Consider the following 17,724-nt stretch of genomic DNA (forward strand, 5'->3'; position numbering starts at 1 on the left):
GGCCGGTGGAGTGATTGGGAAATGAGCGACACCTGCTCCACTCACCGGTCTCGAGTCCCACGGAGGAGATCGGGAGGATACAAAAGAGGAGCGACGATAGTGAAGGAAGAGAGAGGACCAGGCCTGGGTTTTAGTTTGTGTTTGGTTTTTGTTTATGCGCGGCAGTCGCCCGTGAGGGGCTGTCGCGCTGTTTTATATTTATTTTGGCATTAAAGTTTTATTTGAGTGTTCGCCGGTTCCCGCCTCCTTTCTTCCCGTGATTGTGAAGTTTGTTTTATATTGTTACAAAAAGCATTGGAGATTTCGGGCAAATAAGGTAATCCCCAATTCACTTTACTGTCCTAAAATCCGTGACGCTTGACGTTGTATTCTCACATACATGAACTAGTAAAACTGCTTGATGCTGCTGCTAATGCTACTGCTGTTATATGTACAAGACATGCTTAGTAATTCCTCCTCACGCGAATAACCTTTGTGTAGTTTTACAACTTGTATGTTTTCTATGATGCCCATTTTCCACAAGTTGATATGCTTCTTTAGGGTCTTAATGAAAAGTCTGTAACATAGTTTGGTTAAAATTTCTCTCAAAAACAGAGCAAGCCATTTTGTAGCATTTTCCTTTAAATGCAAATGAGCTCTGCTGACCCCGGCCATATCTTTCGAGCCATTCTCTGAGGGACTGTTTACCTTCGCCGCATTCATCGTGAAACTTGCTAATTAGCACATTATTAGGAAAGGCGAGTTGAAAAGATTAATTAAAATACCTTTTACTCACTTCTTCTGTTGGTGAAGCTAGATTATGAATGATTCGCGCGAACATAGACACATTTAGGTAGATCGAAGGAGCATTCCCTTCAAAAACAAACGTAATCCGTAAATGACGACTGCTATGTTCATTATTACATCCAACAACAAAACACCACAACGCTTAGGAGACATTCTTGTTTACATCTGCTCCGACGGTGAAACAATGGGGTCCGTGTATCTTTTGGTCATTTGATTTTCTACTTAAAAAGAAATAAAGAGAAATGAGAAACGGTTTGATTTTAGTTTTTTCGTTTTGTTTAAGAAATGGAAAACAAAAATTTAGCTGGATTTTTCGTATTTTTGTTTATGGGTACAAAAATGAGATTATGCTTTAATATTTGTTTTGAATGTGTGGGCGGTGCTGAAATGCCCATTTCATCCCTTCTGTACTGCACCGATACGCGGCAACCACAAGCTCAGTTCATTTTCAACAGGAGATAAGCGGCAGGCGAGCAGAGATTATTAATCCTGTGGATTCTTTGCTAGCGGCACTTACAAGATAAAAAAATAAATATTATATATATATAGTCACACCCACACTCTATTCATACTGTCATCATCCCCGGAATTCGTGAATTCAGTTCATAATTCCAAAGTATAACCTATAATTTGGATTTAAGAATAACACTAGACTAATTATGGTGAAAACTTACGTAAAGCTTTATTACTTATTAATAATTAGTATAGTGATTATTATGGTGAGCCGCCTGGCCGGGTGGTGCAGTGACAACAATCTCTCTCTGAACGTGGAGAAGACGAAGGAGATTGTTGTTGAATTCAGGAGAGTGCACACTCAGCATGCTCCTCTGCTCCTCTGGGAACAGTGTTATTCCTGCTTCCTGCTTGCCGTGCTGCTGTTTTGTGATCGTAGCTCCGTGTAGCTTTGTTTTTCTGTAGAATCTTTATATTTCTATCACTCTCTGTTGTTTAAAAGTGATAAAATATAACATATAACATATTTCTGATATTATCTATCAATCTAATCTGATTAATTTGATCGTTCACTTTTATTTTAAATCCGCGAGTGCAGTGCACCTGCATCGCGTTAGAACTCGTTAGCTTGTCATTAGCGTTTCCATTTGTGCCTATCCCTGTTTTCTTTCCTCCTCTCCTCTCTCTCGTTACTCTCTCTCTCCGGTTTTCACAAGTTCATCAAACAACTGTGGTAAGAACCTTTCATCAAGCACGGTGTAGCGTATGAGCAGTTCATTCATTCATTGGTTCTGAATTAATGAATCATGGCTCGTTGAATCTAAAACAATGCACATTCCTTGGCTAAAACCCAAAGCTTTTAGCCCCTGAACTCATGCAGGTAAATCAAACTCTCTGCAAGCTGAATGGCCGGCCTGGTGCCAGCATGGCTGGGTTTAAATTCCTGACCAGATCGTAAAACTTTATTACCCCAAACTGGGAGAAACAGAAAAGCCCAGCTCGCTAGGAATTCTTGTAAGGAAAAAGGAAAGTAAATATATTCTAAATGTATTGACGGTATTTCCTTTTTGTGCTTAGATGTCTTCCATATCAAATTGGAGTATCTACAATTTTATTGTGTTAATCAAACTTTAAATGTGTGTAATTCTGCATATGAATGTAACTTTATGTTTCTCCTACCTTTACCTGTCATTTTTGGTATCTGTTTAACCGTCTTGCCTTGACCGAACCACTCATACATAGGAAATTACAGTTAAATGTATTATTCTGGACTTACCATCTTGCTGGAATATAATTGCTGAATTCTGACAACACCATAACTCACTCGAGTGGGTGTCTCCCCAGAGACAAAGGAACTTTTTCCCGCTTCAGATCGTGGACGTTCATTGGTTGTTCGCGCAAACAGAGGCGTGAACCCAGTCGCTCCATAAGAGACTGACACAGAACTTTCTCGTTGCACTTTTTTGTTTCGGCACTTCGTCGAGAGAACGTCTGTCGCGATGGCTACTTAGGGAGCTTTCATCTCCGTTTTTCTTTTCTTTTCTTTACTAAGTTTTTTTTCTTACATTCGCCTCTCCCTACACGAGGGAGACGAACTTTGAATTATTTCTTTGGTAACTCCACGTTCGTTGAACCTTTGAAACTTCGCACGAGTCTGCTCGCCCCGGAAGACACGAGAGAACACGCCCAGCTCTTAGCAGGCACAAAGATACCCACATGCAAGTATTATTTCCTATAGAGATTTAAACGCTGCTTAAGGTTGTCTATTCCCTTTTCAAGGTGATCTGATTCCTTGTTGTCTTTCAAAAAGGTTACTGTATGTGATTTTGCCATACTGCGCGATCATTCTGCATGATTCTGCCTATCTCTCTCTCACCTTCTCTCGCTCACCCTTTCACTCACTCACTCTCTCTCTCTCTCTCTCTCTCTCTCTCTCTCTCTCTCATTTTGTTATTCGTTTTGTATTGTATTTGTTTTTACTGTTTGTATTGTTATACGCATATTTACTCTGTGTGAATCGTAGTTTGATGTATTATTAGTTCAATTATTAAAAGCCAATATATTCATGATTGTTTCTGTCTAAAATGCTCACATTACGAAGTCAATGAAATGTTTGATCTTAGCTACAAAGCTTATTTGTTACTTTCCAGTAACCTATATTTTATAAGGACGGGAGAATGGTTTCATGGCCAGAAACTATTTTTCCTGGAATTATAAGAAGTGATAACTTTATTGAAGTTGATAAGTTAATCTTATGGCCGTTTGCTGGACAAACCACTGTTTGATTTGCATTAATTCCCAGTAAAAGATATCACGTTAATTGATATGAAGAATGGAATATTGACATATTAATGAGTAAATTACAGTGCCTTGTAATGAGTTATTGATATATACAATTGACCTATTTTTCAACTTCAATAATTTTAATGTAACTGTTACGCGAGATATATATATTAATCATATTCCTGATTAATTATTAAAATTCCCTATATATCATTTGAGCTAACGTTAACGTACTACCCAGTGCGGCTACATTATTTTGGTGGAGAATGTGGGCATTTCAAACTTCGTTTTATGAGCAATTCAGTTTCAATCTGTTTATATGGTTATTAATAATTTCTGCACGCGCGCTATGAAATTATGAGATTGTGAGATAAGTCGCAAGACGCGAACTCACTCCTGACTGACTGAGGCAAAAAGCTGATCAGTCAGCACATTAACAGTTTCTAGAAATACCTAACAGTATAGTCACTGTTATTTTGCTGAAAGTACACTGCAGTATAATGTTAAATGTCCTGTTAAGAGAAGATCAAGATCTCTCTGCAGTGAGAACATTTTAATATTAGTAACCCGCCTATTAAAGACGAAGAAATCTCTTTTTTTAGGATGAGACGTAAATCTGATCAGAGCGACGTTCCTTTGATTCAGTAATTAAAAGGCCTTGTAATTACATATCGTTATTGAATTCGTGGTTAACCACTGTGATATTCAAAAATAAACGATAAAACTCCTGGTCGAAAAATTGGCTTAGCTACCCAATTTTAAACCTAAAACATTTAAATCATAAGTGCTATTTTGATAAATGTGTATGGGAGTGCAACAGACGGACAATTCCTGTTGTTCCCATTTGCGTGTTTTGCAGCGAAGAAATCCTGCCTCACGCTCTTGTGTAGTATAGCACCTTAAAGGTACAAACCTTTGTCTGTTGGAGAATCAGCGCTGACAAACGCTCAGATTCTAAATCACACTGAAGTAGGGTGTAATTCCGCTAACTAAACACCAGAGGGCGTCCTTTAAGGGTTTAGTAGTCTCAAATTACACCCTGCCTTCTGACTTCAGTCTGCATGAGTGCAATTACGCCATCTCGTGGACGTTTCAGATAATGCTAATTTTTTATTTTTTTTCCTGTGGTTGTTGAATTAGCACGTCTAAATTCTCAATAATTATTTGCATTTACAGCTTTGCTCGTGCGAATATTATTTTATGTTAGACAAATTTTCCTGCCTTTGACTGTTCACACTTACTTTAAGTTTGGTTCAAACATGATTTGAATTAAAATTTAATTGTTTAATAGTGTAAATTAAGTGTCTCAGGTTAACCACTGATTGACCCACTTAGAAGGAAGTGAGCCATCTAGTGGCCGTCTCCTGTTAAGTCGGTTCATAGCTTTCAGCTCTCTTCTTGCTTATTTTAAATTTCAGTTTAAACCAGTTTTGAATTTTTAAATTTGAATTAAGTTTTCTTTTTACCAGGTGAAGCACAGAGAGGGAGTTTCACCCCCTTGTGGTGAAAACCAGCTACTGCGGCCTTCTCCCGTGTTTCATCCTGTCTATTTCTATTTTTGATTTTTATTCTTTTTCTTCTCTCTTTTGGGTTAGGTTATTTTGATAATTACCATCACTATCATAATTCCTTTTTTGTTTTATCATTATTAGGTAAAGCTGTTACCTCTCATTTCTACATATATATTTACTCAATTGATTTTAAACAAACAAGCCTTAATTCTCTTTAAGTTTCCCTTGTTCATCCTTTGTGTATTTGATTGTAGAACTCCCTTGGTGATTGGATAGTCATCTCAGGTTTCCAGTGAGCAAGGTTGCCCGACCAGCGTTACCGAAATGTGATAAAAACCCATCCACTTATTATAAGCCACAGAATATTAGATATTCCCCCGGATATATTTTAAGTGTTTGGCCCATCTCTTCTCCAAGCCACACAATCTTCCTAGGTTTCCTACCCCGATAGCCCCACTCACCTGTTGGCCCTATCTTAAAACCTAGCAGTAGGCTTAGGCCTCCTTATTCTCCCTAACACATATCGTGTTACTACTGTTTTATCTCATTTCAAGTGTTTTGTTTCACTTTGATCTTTTCTGTCCTTTGTTCTGTTGTTATTTGTTTCTTTCATTTCACAGAAAGACAGTAACCTATGAGAGCCACCAAGGAAGCTAAACAGTAGAGTGACAACCAGCAGCCGGTGTCATCACGTGACCCGATAGGCTACTGCCTGTCAAATCTCCATTTCAGGTCCTCCGTTGACCCAAGTTTAATTGGCTCCGCGAACTGTCTGACTGTTTGCATCAGTTAGCCCCAAAATTCTCATAAACGGCATAGCACGTATGAGTATAGCTCGTTAACCGTAGAACGAACTTGCATTGGTCTCTTTGTGTGTATGCTGTGTTTCTCTCACCTACAGTGAGCCAGAAAGGGCCGTTCATCCAGTCCAGCAGTCCACGGGGGCAACCTCTCAACATGGTTGAAAGCAGTGACGACCCCCTTCCTGCCCAAGGACGCCAGTAACCTGCAGCACCTAAACCAAGAGCAACTGGACACCGAGCCAGATGAACTGATGGCACACGATCCAACCCAAATCTACAACTACAAAGAGCTCGCCAGGATCCTCGGAAGCCTAGTTCACATTCTCGTCACCCAGGCACGGCTCAGCGAATGGAGCAACATCGACCTGGAACAGCAAGCAGCAACACTTATGCTTCAAGCGGAGGAGGCCTGGAAGGACCAGGCCCGAACCCAGAGTCGCCTTGATCAGCTCCTCCTTGAGACCCAGAACCAGCCCGAGAAAGAGGACGCCACAGATCCAGAGCTACAGAAAGAAGTAGAAAGACTTCAAAATTCCCTGCAAGATCTTCGCCTCGACACAGACCAAAGAGTACAGTTGGAGAGAGAAGCCCAAAAGGAACTCAACGAAAAACTCCAGCAATGTGACACTCTCCTAGAGAGAGCAAAGACTGAACTGAAAGAAAGAGACTCTAAAGCCAGGGCCTGTGAAAAACACTTGCAAGCGGCCCGAGCTAAAATCGACAAGCTTAATCTGCAGAGAGACGAGCTCCAAGATGAACTTGACACTGTTCATGCTGAACTGAAACATTCTTACAGATTACAGAGTGGCTGGAAAAGAGAAACACACACCATAGAGTTTCTCCCGGCCTGCCACTCCAACCCTTTCAGCCAAGAACCCAGAGCTGGAAAAGGGGGGCGTAATCCCATGGCTCAAGACATCACCAGCCAGCTTCCAAGAATACCTGTCAGCAATGGAGGGGGGAGAGCCCTTCCAGAGAATGCATGCCACTAAACCCTGCACGGCTCCCCGAGAACTTGACAAGCTAGCCAGAAATGTCCCTACGTTCAATCCAGATCCTGCAGGAGGTCATGACGTTCACGCTTATTTACAAGACATTGACTTTCACTTACAAACTGTCGCCAACATGACAGCTTTGGACAAATTGTACCTGTTAAGAATCACGTCCCGCCGTGATGTGCATAGGATTCTGGATCGTCAACCAGAGACTGTCAAAGTGGACTACCAGCAACTGAGAAAAACTTTGATTCTTGAATTCTCTGATCCAGACTCAGACCACGGGCTCCTTAACGCTATGGACCTCAAACAGGGCCGACTTGAAAACCCACAGATTTTCTACAGTCAACTACGGAAAGCCTACTTCGGAGCACGCAACGAACCAGGTATGGAACAGAATGTCAACTTTAAAACTTTGTTCCTCCGAAACCTACATGCCAGTTGGAGTTTTCATCTCGGAGTCTCAGCGTGTCCGTGTAGCATGTCTACACAAGAGTTACAGGACTTAGCCCACAAAGCTTACACCAAGCAAAAGACTACTTCTGAAAAGACTGTGAAAAACCCCACAATCTACTCTGTCTCTGAGCACTGCTCGGAGGTGACCCTAGAGGGCACCCCACAACACCACAGTCACAGACCTTTTAACAGAGAGTCAAGACCGTTCCAAGCCAGCAGAGGGCTACATAATCGAGGTGGTGCTCGTCCAAAGCACCAGAGCAAGCGCTATGAAAGATTCTGGGACCGGCGACCCAAAAAGAGCCGATCCCCACCGTCCAGGACACAAAGCCCCGACAGCCTGCAGTGGAACCACTCAAGACACGACACTGGTAAGCTCAATCCTGAGCACACATCAGAAAAACACAGGGCAGCCACGTCTGAGACAGCAGAGATCCTGAGGGTGCTGAAAGAGCTTCTTTACATGAAAACTCGCAAGGAAAACAAGAAAGACGAACCAGACATCTTATGTTTAAGCATAAGAACTGAAACCAACACCCTGTCTAACTGCCATCTGACTGAGCCAAGCACCCCGAACACTGCTCGTCCTCCACAGACCACAGAGCTAACTGTCACATCACAAGGTGACAGCATCGCCCAAGCTCCACAGCTGACAGCTGCACACCCTGAATGAGACAGCACAGTTCCTCACACCAGGTACCACAATCCCAAGGTACCAGAAAATGCTGTTTTGGCTACCTGCCTCCGCAGCGTGCTACACGAGACCGGTCCTAACCACCCATCGATCGTCACACCTGCCCCGATGCCAACATTCCTGGGCAACCTCGTCGAAAAGGGGGTGGGCCGAAAACTCCACCTGAACATCACGTTAGGAAAAGAAGTGAGCATGGAAGCCCTGATCAACACAGGATCAGACCTTACAGTGATCTCATCTCAACTTTTCAAAAGACTCCAATTTGAAGCTAAGAGACAAGATCGAACTCTTACACCTCAAACTTGTGAACTGAATGTACAGTCATACAGCCAGAATGACATCCGGTTTGACAAGGGAGCTTCCATTCACCTGACGAGGGGTCCTATGAGTCTAGTACATCCTGTGTACATTTCACCAATGGACACTTACCCACTCCTCATCGGCAAAGACCTGCTAGATCGCTTTGAACCTTTACTGGACTTCAAACAGCTAAAAGTCTGGGCTCAAGTGCGAGAAACTCTTCCCCTCCAGCCACACAGGTCGCCGGTGACAGACTGTCAGGTCACAGAGGTCACGGGAACTCCCACAGAGCCAGACTGCCAGGTCACAGAGCTCACGGGAACCCCAGCAGCCAGCCATGGGTACACAGCTTCAACAACAAACCAGGGCTCAAGTTCGCTCCTCTGCACCTTAGTCAACGAACAGGGAACGGTGATACCAGCTTACACCAAAGGGGTCGCTGCTCGGCTCAACATGCGATGTGGTCAAACCTTAAACCACATGCTGGGTTTCTTCCAACCCTCACCTGAATGTGTGGAACTCGGACTCACACTTGAAGCCACACCCCTCACTGAAGTGTCATCTCATATAGTTTACATCCTGTGCAACAACTGGACGGTAACTGACATCAACATTCCCAAGGCCTACCGGCTGGGATGGCTAGTGAGCAATGACTTTCATGACTTTGAACGTGTACGGCCTGTCATAGGGCCCATTCCACCTGCACTGATATCCGAAGGGAGTACAGACAACACATTGTTCACTGCACCCTTCAAATTCATCGCCATCACATCTGTCATGTCAGTGACCAAAGACCAGGTGTGCAGAACGGAGCTGACCGAGGACCAACACCTCGCAGTATACACAGTCTCCCACCAGAGCGTCGGTGAGACTGATGAACCTGCTACACCTCTTAATACCAAACCGACTGATGACACACCGATGGAGGAGCCTTACCCAGGTTTTGAATCTCCAGTGCAGCGAATTCTACAAGACGCTAATGCACTTCAGAGCGATACAGTTTCGTCAAGGACTCAGACAAGTTCTTTATAAATTCAAAGAATCCGGTGCCAAAGACTCTTTAGACTGTGGTCTTACCAACCTCCACATGGTGCACATCCCTACGCACCCTGATGCTCCTCCCACTTTTGTCAAACAGTACAAGATTCCCATCGCCTCACACGAACCAGTGCAGGAGATGATCGAATCTATGCTTGAGAAAGGTGTCATCCGTCCACGCAACAGCACCTACTCAGCCCCCATCTGGCCCGTCCTCAAACCTAACGGCGAATGGCGACCCACCATTGACTACAGGAAATTGAATCATCAGGTTGCCGCTGTCACAACGGCCCATGACCCAGCTAGAACAAGAAATACCCCGAATCAGAGGAGCCACAATCTTCTCTACACTTGATGTGGCCTCTGGATTCTGGACCATTCTGGTGCACCCGGAAAACCAACACAAGCTGGCATTCACATTTGGCAACCGACAGTTCACCTTCAACAGGTGCCCGTTCAGCTACGCCAACTCACCAGCTGGATTCAACATCTTTCTGAACAAAGCATGTACAGACTCTAACTATGCCAGACTCAGTTTTGTGTGCCATCTTCCGAGCTGGAAACAGAATGGTTTCAAAACTGCAAACAACAAGCCAGTCAAGCACCAACACCTGTTCCAGGAACGTGATAACATCACAAAAACACACAATGTGACTGTGTACTGGAAGAAGGTAAAAGGACACTCGAAGCTACCAGGTCTAGACAAGGACTTAAATGTTCAAACTGACACCCTCGCCAAAACTGGCGCACTAAACAACAGGCTGTGGTCACTCCCAACCCACCCACCCACTTTCAAGGTTAAAGTGATTACACACAGCATAAGAACTTTACAAACTAGACTGCCTACCTCAGAGCCGCTTACGCTGGCTCCGCTGTTTACAAATACCAACATAGCAGAGGAGCGGGTTTCTGACACCTCCATAAAGACTTTGCTTAACCACCTCTCAAACCCCTCCATCCACCCTTGCACGCTGCACGCTGTCTACACTCACTGACAACCAGTGCCTCAGACCACTGCATGAAACAAAGCACATGCTGCGTGCACAGAACAACACTGTGGGTTGTGCACTGTCTGACATCACAATGCCAAGGCTTGTAATGCCACGGCGCAAAAGGGGGATAATGCCAATGTATTTCTATGACGCATCATGTGCTGCACAACGCAGCACCAGAGCCACTGACGAGACACTGAAGCAAGCATCATGCCAACAGCAAGATGTGGCAAAACATGGGCCAAGGCGAGCTAAACCCAGTCGCCGCCCACGAAGTAAAGAGACTGCCCTGTCCAACCAAAGACAACCCTCGCTTGTTTCTTCCTCCCCTTTTTGTCTCTCTCTCCCTGTTGTCTGTACCAGGATGCTGCTGTGGTTCGCCATGCTGTGCTGTCAGCCAACCAGAGGACGGCTGCCACCGAGAGAACAACTGAGACTCCTGACCACCGACTACAGACCACACTACCCCAGCACCGTAGCCCAATACAGCTGGGCAGGTGCCCGATGGACAGAGAACTCCCTCACTCACGCTGAGGCCGATGTCAAACACGTGTTCAGCCAACGTGAGAAAATGACTGTTACACAAGTTGAGTTAGTTGGACACAACCACCACTCCAAACGGTTCCTGGGAGCTTTGCTCGGAGCCGCCGCTGCCGCCAAAACTCTGTTTAACATTGGTATGTCCAGTTGCAATGCAGCGAACCAGGCTGTGAACTCCATGAAACCGCTGTTTACTGCCTTCCAGAATGACTTTGCCAAGACTCAGCTGGTTACAGCGCTAACGACAGACATGCTGTTGGAGGTTAACTCCTCCAATGACAGCCTAACCACGGGTAGAATCCCACCATACATGATACCATTAAGCCTTGTGCTAACTGTGCTGGCTTCCGCCATCACCACGCCAGCTGACCCGCTACAAATACACCTGGCCTACTCTCTGGGTAGCGCCATCCTACTGCACGCCAATCCCGAGCAGAGGGAAGTGGATGTGCTCCTGAACCAACCCATCAGTGAGTCAAGCCAAGTCTACAGACTTAAAGACATTGTTAATGTCAGGTTTTGGAAAAGCAACACCCACACCAAGACACACATTCCAGATGTGGTGGCCTACCACGACAGCGACACACAGCTGTACCTGGCCCCAAACCTGCACATGTGTACTTTGACCAAAGACATTCATTATCTCTACCTTAGCAAACCCTTCCTCAGAAACAACACTGAAGGAATCTGCGGGTTGCAAACCCTGGTCAGCGACACACACTGCCCTGCTGAATCCAAGCCTCGTACACAAGTCACAGAGACACAAGCAGAGATTGTAGGTGACAGATGGCTCGTCAACACTCCCGTGCGTACAGCTACTCTCACTTACGACCAGCATGACACAACCAGCCGTGTCAACGTGCCCAACCCGAATAGGGGGGTTCAAGTACCGAAAGGTGCCACGCCCTACCTTCACGACCTGGCCTTATACCATTTTCCGAGTGAAGAGTACCAGACAGCACTGGAACTCCCATCCTTCAAGAATTACAACTTCACCTTAGATCCAGAACTGGAACTCTAGATTGAGGAAAGGGGGTCCCGAAACATTGACATTGCTCCCCTCGACACAGCCCTCCAAGGACTGTCTCGACGGCACGTTCTGAACCCATCATCTGCGGTCCAAGCCTGGACCGCTGCCGACATTGCACTGTGCATCTCTACAGGTCTCAGACAGAATCCCCGGAAAGGGGGTGCCAAGTCCGAGACCACGCCGAACCTCATCAAGCTGGATCCTCAGCTCCAGGAACCACCTGCCATTATGATCCACCTGCTACACGACCATCATGATTCACCTGTCATCTGCCCATCGTGATGATTGCCGTCCGATGGTGTCCACACAGGGACTTCATCCGACGGAAAGGGGGACTGTAGCGTATGAGCAGTTCATTCATTCATTGGTTCTGAATTAATGAATCATGGCTCGTTGAATCTAAAACAATGCACATTCCTTGGCTAAAACCCAAAGCTTTTAGCCCCTGAACTCATGCAGGTAAATCAAACTCTCTGCAAGCTGAATGGCCGGCCTGGTGCCAGCATGGCTGGGTTTAAATTCCTGACCAGATCGTAAAACTTTATTACCCCAAACTGGGAGAAACAGAAAAGCCCAGCTCGCTAGGAATTCTTGTAAGGAAAAAGGAAAGTAAATATATTCTAAATGTATTGACGGTATTTCCTTTTTGTGCTTAGATGTCTTCCATATCAAATTGGAGTATCTACAATTTTATTGTGTTAATCAAACTTTAAATGTGTGTAATTCTGCATATGAATGTAACTTTATGTTTCTCCTACCTTTACCTGTCATTTTTGGTATCTGTTTAACCGTCTTGCCTTGACCGAACCACTCATACATAGGAAATTACAGTTAAATGTATTATTCTGGAATTACCATCTTGCTGGAATATAATTGCTGAATTCTGACAACACCATAACTCACTCGAGTGGGTGTCTCCCCAGAGACAAAGGAACTTTTTCCCGCTTCGGATCGTGGACGTTCATTGGTTGTTCGCGCAAACAGAGGCGTGAACCCAGTCGCTCCATAAGAGACTGACACAGAACTTTCTCGTTGCACTTTTTGTTTCGGCACTTCGTCGAGAGAACGTCTGTCGCGATGGCTCCTTAGGGAGCTTTCATCTCCGTTTTTCTTTGCTTTTCTTTACTAAGTTTTATTCTTATATTCGCTCTCTCCCTGCACGAGGGAGACGAACTTTGAATTATTTCTTTGGGTAACTCCACGTTCGTCGAACCTTTGAAACTTCGCGCGAGTCTGCTCGCCCCGGAAGACACGAGAGAACACGCCCAGCTCTTAGCAGGCACAAAGATACCCACATGCAAGTATATTTCCTATAGAGATTTAAACGCTGCTTAAGGTTGTCTATTCCCTTTTCAAGGTGATCTGATTCCTTGTTTGTCTTTCAAAAAGGTTACTGTATGTGATTTTGCCATACTGCGCGATCATTCTGCATGATTCTGCCTATCTCTCTCTCACCTTCTCTCGCTCACCCTTTCACTCACTCACTCTCTCTCTCTCTCTCTCTCTCTCTCTCTCTCTCTCTCTCTCTCATTTTGTTATTCATTTTGTATTGTATTTGTTTTTACTGTTTGTATTGTTATACGCATATTTACTCTGTGTGAATCGTAGTTTTGATGTATTATTAGTTCAATTATTAAAAGCCAATATATTCATGATTGCTTCTGTCTAAAATGCTCACATTACGAAGTCAATGAAATGTTTGATCTTAGCTACAAAGCTTATTTGTTACTTTCCAGTAACCTATATTTTATAAGGACGGGAGAATGGTTTCATGGCCAGAAACTATTTTTCCTGGAATTATAAGAAGTGATAACTTTATTGAAGTTGATAAGTTAATCTTATGGCCGTTTGCTGGACAAACCACTGTTTGATTTGCATTAATTCCCAGTAAAAGATATCACGTTAATTGATATGAAGAATGGAATATTGACATATTAATGAGTAAATTACAGTGCCTTGTAATGAGTTATTGATATATACAATTGACCTATTTTTCAACTTCAATAATTTTAATGTAACTGTTACGCGAGATATATATATTAATCATATTCCTGATTAATTATTAAAATTCCCTATATATCATTTGAGCTAACGTTAACGTACTACCCAGTGCGGCTACAACGGTGAGTAATGGCTTCTCCTGCTATTGTTATTTGCACTGCTTGCCACATGTATAGTTTATCTATCTCTGTCGGTGATGAGGGATTCACATGTGATAAATGCAGGGAAATAGTTAGGCTGACAGAGAAGATTTCAGAATTAGAGACACGCATCCAAACTTTAATTGAGGACAGTAAGAATGTGAGGGCTCTAAGATACGGCTTTGGATGCGTCTAGCTCAGGGAGTCCTGTACATTGATCGGTTTCGGTAACAGGGCCTTTGCAGCAGGGCAACTGGGTGACTGTGAGGCGGCATAGTCGTTGGGTCTAAACACCACTCTTCTGTTCCGATCAAAAACATTAAACAGGTTCTCCCCACTCAGTGATGCACCCACTGAGAAACCTGATGAAAGTGCTCTAGTTATTGGCGATTCTATGTACATTGTACGGAATGTGAAAATATAGAGACAGCAGCCACCATAGTCCAATGTTTACCGGGAGCCAGAGCGCCTGACATCTTAGCAAATTTAAAAGTGCTGGCTAATGCTAAACGTAAATACAGTAAGATTGTTATTCACGCCGGTGCTAATGATGTTCGACTTCGCCAGTCGGAGATCACTAAAAATAACATTAAAGAGGTGTGTGAACTTGCAAGCATGATGTCAGACACTGTAATATGCTCTGGTCCCCTCCCTGCTTACCGTGGTGATGAGATACATAGCAGATTGTCATCACTCAATGGCTGGATGTCTAAGTGGTGCCCGCAGAATAACATAGGTTTCATAGACAATTGGACAAACTTTTGGGGCAGACCTGACCTGTTGAAAAGAGATGGTCTTCATCCCTCCTGGGGTGGTGCCGCACTTCTTTCTAGAAATATGGCACATAGTCTTAAAGTTTGTACTTGACTAACTGGGGCCCAGGTCAGGAAGCAGACAGACTGGCTAAACCGACCGTCTGCTCTAGCCGCCTCCAGTCACAGAAGTCAGTTAATTCTCAGCACATAGAGACTCTTTCACCTAGATATCACACTATAGAGACTGTGTCTGTTCCCCGAGCTAGAAAATACAAAAAAACGTCCAAACCAATTTAAGAGCAACAATTTAATTGAGGTTCAACAAATAAAAAAACAGATGCAATACGGATAAACAAATGATAAAGCTTGGCTTATTGAATATCAGGTCCCTTTCTACGAAAGCACTTTTGGTAAATAATATGATCACTGATCATAATCTAGATGGACTCTGTTTGACAGAAATCTGGCTAAAACCTGATGATTACATTATTTTAAATGAGTCTACACCCCAAGATTACTGTTATAAACATGAGCCACGTCCAAAAGGTAAAGGGGGAGGTGTTGCTTCAATTTATAACAATGTTTTCAGGATTTCTCAGAGGGCAGGCTTCAAGTATAACTCGTTTGAAGTATTGGTGCTTAATATAACATTATCCAGAGAAACAAATGTTAATGATAAATCCCCTGTGATGTTTGTACTGGCTACTGCAGGCCACCAGGGCACCATACAGTCTTTATTAAAGAGTTTGCTGATTTTACATCCGAGTTAGTGCTGGCTGCAGATAAAGTTTTAATTGTTGGTGATTTTAATATCCATGTTGATAATGAAAAAGATGCATTGGGATCAGCATTTATAGACATTCTGAACTCTATTGAGGTTAGACAACACGTCTCAGGACCTACCCATTGTCGAAATCATACTATAGATTTAATACTGTCACATGGAATTGATGTTGATGGTGTTGAAATTATGCAGCCAAGCGATGATATCTCAGATCATTATTTAGTTTTGTGCAAACTTCATATAGCTAAAACTGTAAATTCCACTTCTTGTTACAAGTATGGTAGAACCATCACTTCTACCACAAAAGACTGCTTTGTAAGTAATCTTCCTGATGTATCCCAATTCCTTAGCATATCCGAAACCTCAGAACAACTTGATGATGTAACAGAAACTATGGACTCTCTCTTTTCTAGCATTTTAAATACAGTTGCTCCTTTACGCTTAAGGAAGGTTAAGGAAAACAGTTTGACACCGTGGTGTAATGAGCACACTCGCACCCTAAAGAGAGCAGCCCGGAAAATGGAGCGCAGCTGGAGGAAAACAAAAACTAGAAGTATTTCGTATTGCTTGGAGGGAAAGTAACCTATCTTACAGAAAAGCATTAAAAACTGCTAAATCTGATTACTTTTCGTCTCTTTTAGAAGAAAACAAACATAACCCCAGGTATTTATTCAATACAGTGGCTAAATTAACGAAAAATAAAGCATCAACAAGTGTTGACATTTCTCAACATCACAGCAGTAATGACTTTATGAACTACTTTACTTCTAAAGTCGATACTATTAGAGATAAAATTGTAACCATGCAGCCATCAGCTACAGTATCACATCAGACAGTGCACTATAGATCCCCTGAGGAACAGTTCCACTCATTCTCTACTATAGGAGAGGAAGAATTGGATAAACTTGCTAAATCATCTAAACCAACAACATGTATGTTAGACCCTATTCCATCTAAGCTCCTAAAAAAGGTGCTTCCAGAAGACATAGATCCTCTTCTGACTATTATTAATTCCTCATTGTTATTAGGGTATGTCCCAAAATCCTTCAAACTGGCTGTTATTAAGCCTCTCATCAAAAAACCACAACTTGACCCCAAAGAACTAGTTAATTATAGACCGATCTCGAATCTCCCTTTTCTTTCAAAGATACTAGAAAAGGTAGTATCCTCACAATTATATTCCTTCTTAGAGAAAAATGGCATCTGTGAGGATTTCCAGTCAGAATTTAGACCGTATCATAGTACTGAGACTGCTCTCCTTAGAGTTACAAATGACCTGCTCTTATCATCTGATCGTGGTTGTATCTCTCTATTAGTGCTATTGGATCTTAGTGCTGCGTTTGACACTATTGTTGGCATTAATGGAAGTGCATTAGCATGGTTTAAATCGTACTTATATGACCGCCATCATTTCGTAGCAGTGAATGAAGAGGTATCATATCGTTCACAAGTGCAGTATGGAGTACCTCAAGGCTCAGTACTAGGGCTGTTACTCTTCACGCTTTACATGTTACCCTTGGAAGATATCATCAGGAAACACGGTGTTAGCTTTCACTGTTATGCTGATGATACTCAGCTCTATATTTCATCGCGGCCTGGCGAAAAATACCAATTTGAAAAACTAACGGAATGCATAGTCTATATAAAAAACTGGATGACGAGTAATTTCTTACTGCTAAATTCTGAAAAAAACGGAGGTGTTAATTATAGGACCTAAAAACTCTGCATGTAATAACCTAGAACGCTGTCTAACACTTGAAGGCTGCTCTGTCAATTATTCTTCATCAGTTAGGAATCTAGGTGTGCTATTTGATAGCAATCTTTCCTTAGAAAGCCACGTTTCTAGCATTTGTATAACTGCATTTTTCCATCTCAAAAATATATCTAAATTACAGCCGATGCTCTCAATGTCAAATGCAGAAATGTTAATCCATGCGTTTATGACCTCAAGGTTAGGACTGTTGTAATGCTCTATTGGGTGGTTGTTCTGCACGCTTAGTAAACAAACTCCAGTTAGTCCAAAATGCAGCAGCTAGAGTTTTTACTAGAACCAGGAAGTATGATCATATTAGCCTGGTCCTGTCAACACTGCACTGGCTCCCTATCAAAAATCGTATAGATTTTAAAATCTTGCTTATTACTTATAAAGCCCTGAATGGTTTA

At 43.0% G+C, this 17,724-nt stretch overlaps 1 protein-coding gene across 1 annotated transcript in view; it reads right to left on the minus strand.

Annotated features, from left to right (window-relative positions):
* LOC109052121 (B-cell scaffold protein with ankyrin repeats-like) overlaps positions 1-17,724 on the minus strand; it is a 173,663-nt gene that overhangs the window by 43,752 nt on the left and 112,187 nt on the right. The gene's annotated exons all lie outside the window — the stretch shown is intronic.

This window comes from Cyprinus carpio, chromosome B7, assembly GCF_018340385.1.
Source record: "Cyprinus carpio isolate SPL01 chromosome B7, ASM1834038v1, whole genome shotgun sequence".
In the NCBI taxonomy this organism is placed as follows: domain Eukaryota; kingdom Metazoa; phylum Chordata; class Actinopteri; order Cypriniformes; family Cyprinidae; genus Cyprinus; species Cyprinus carpio.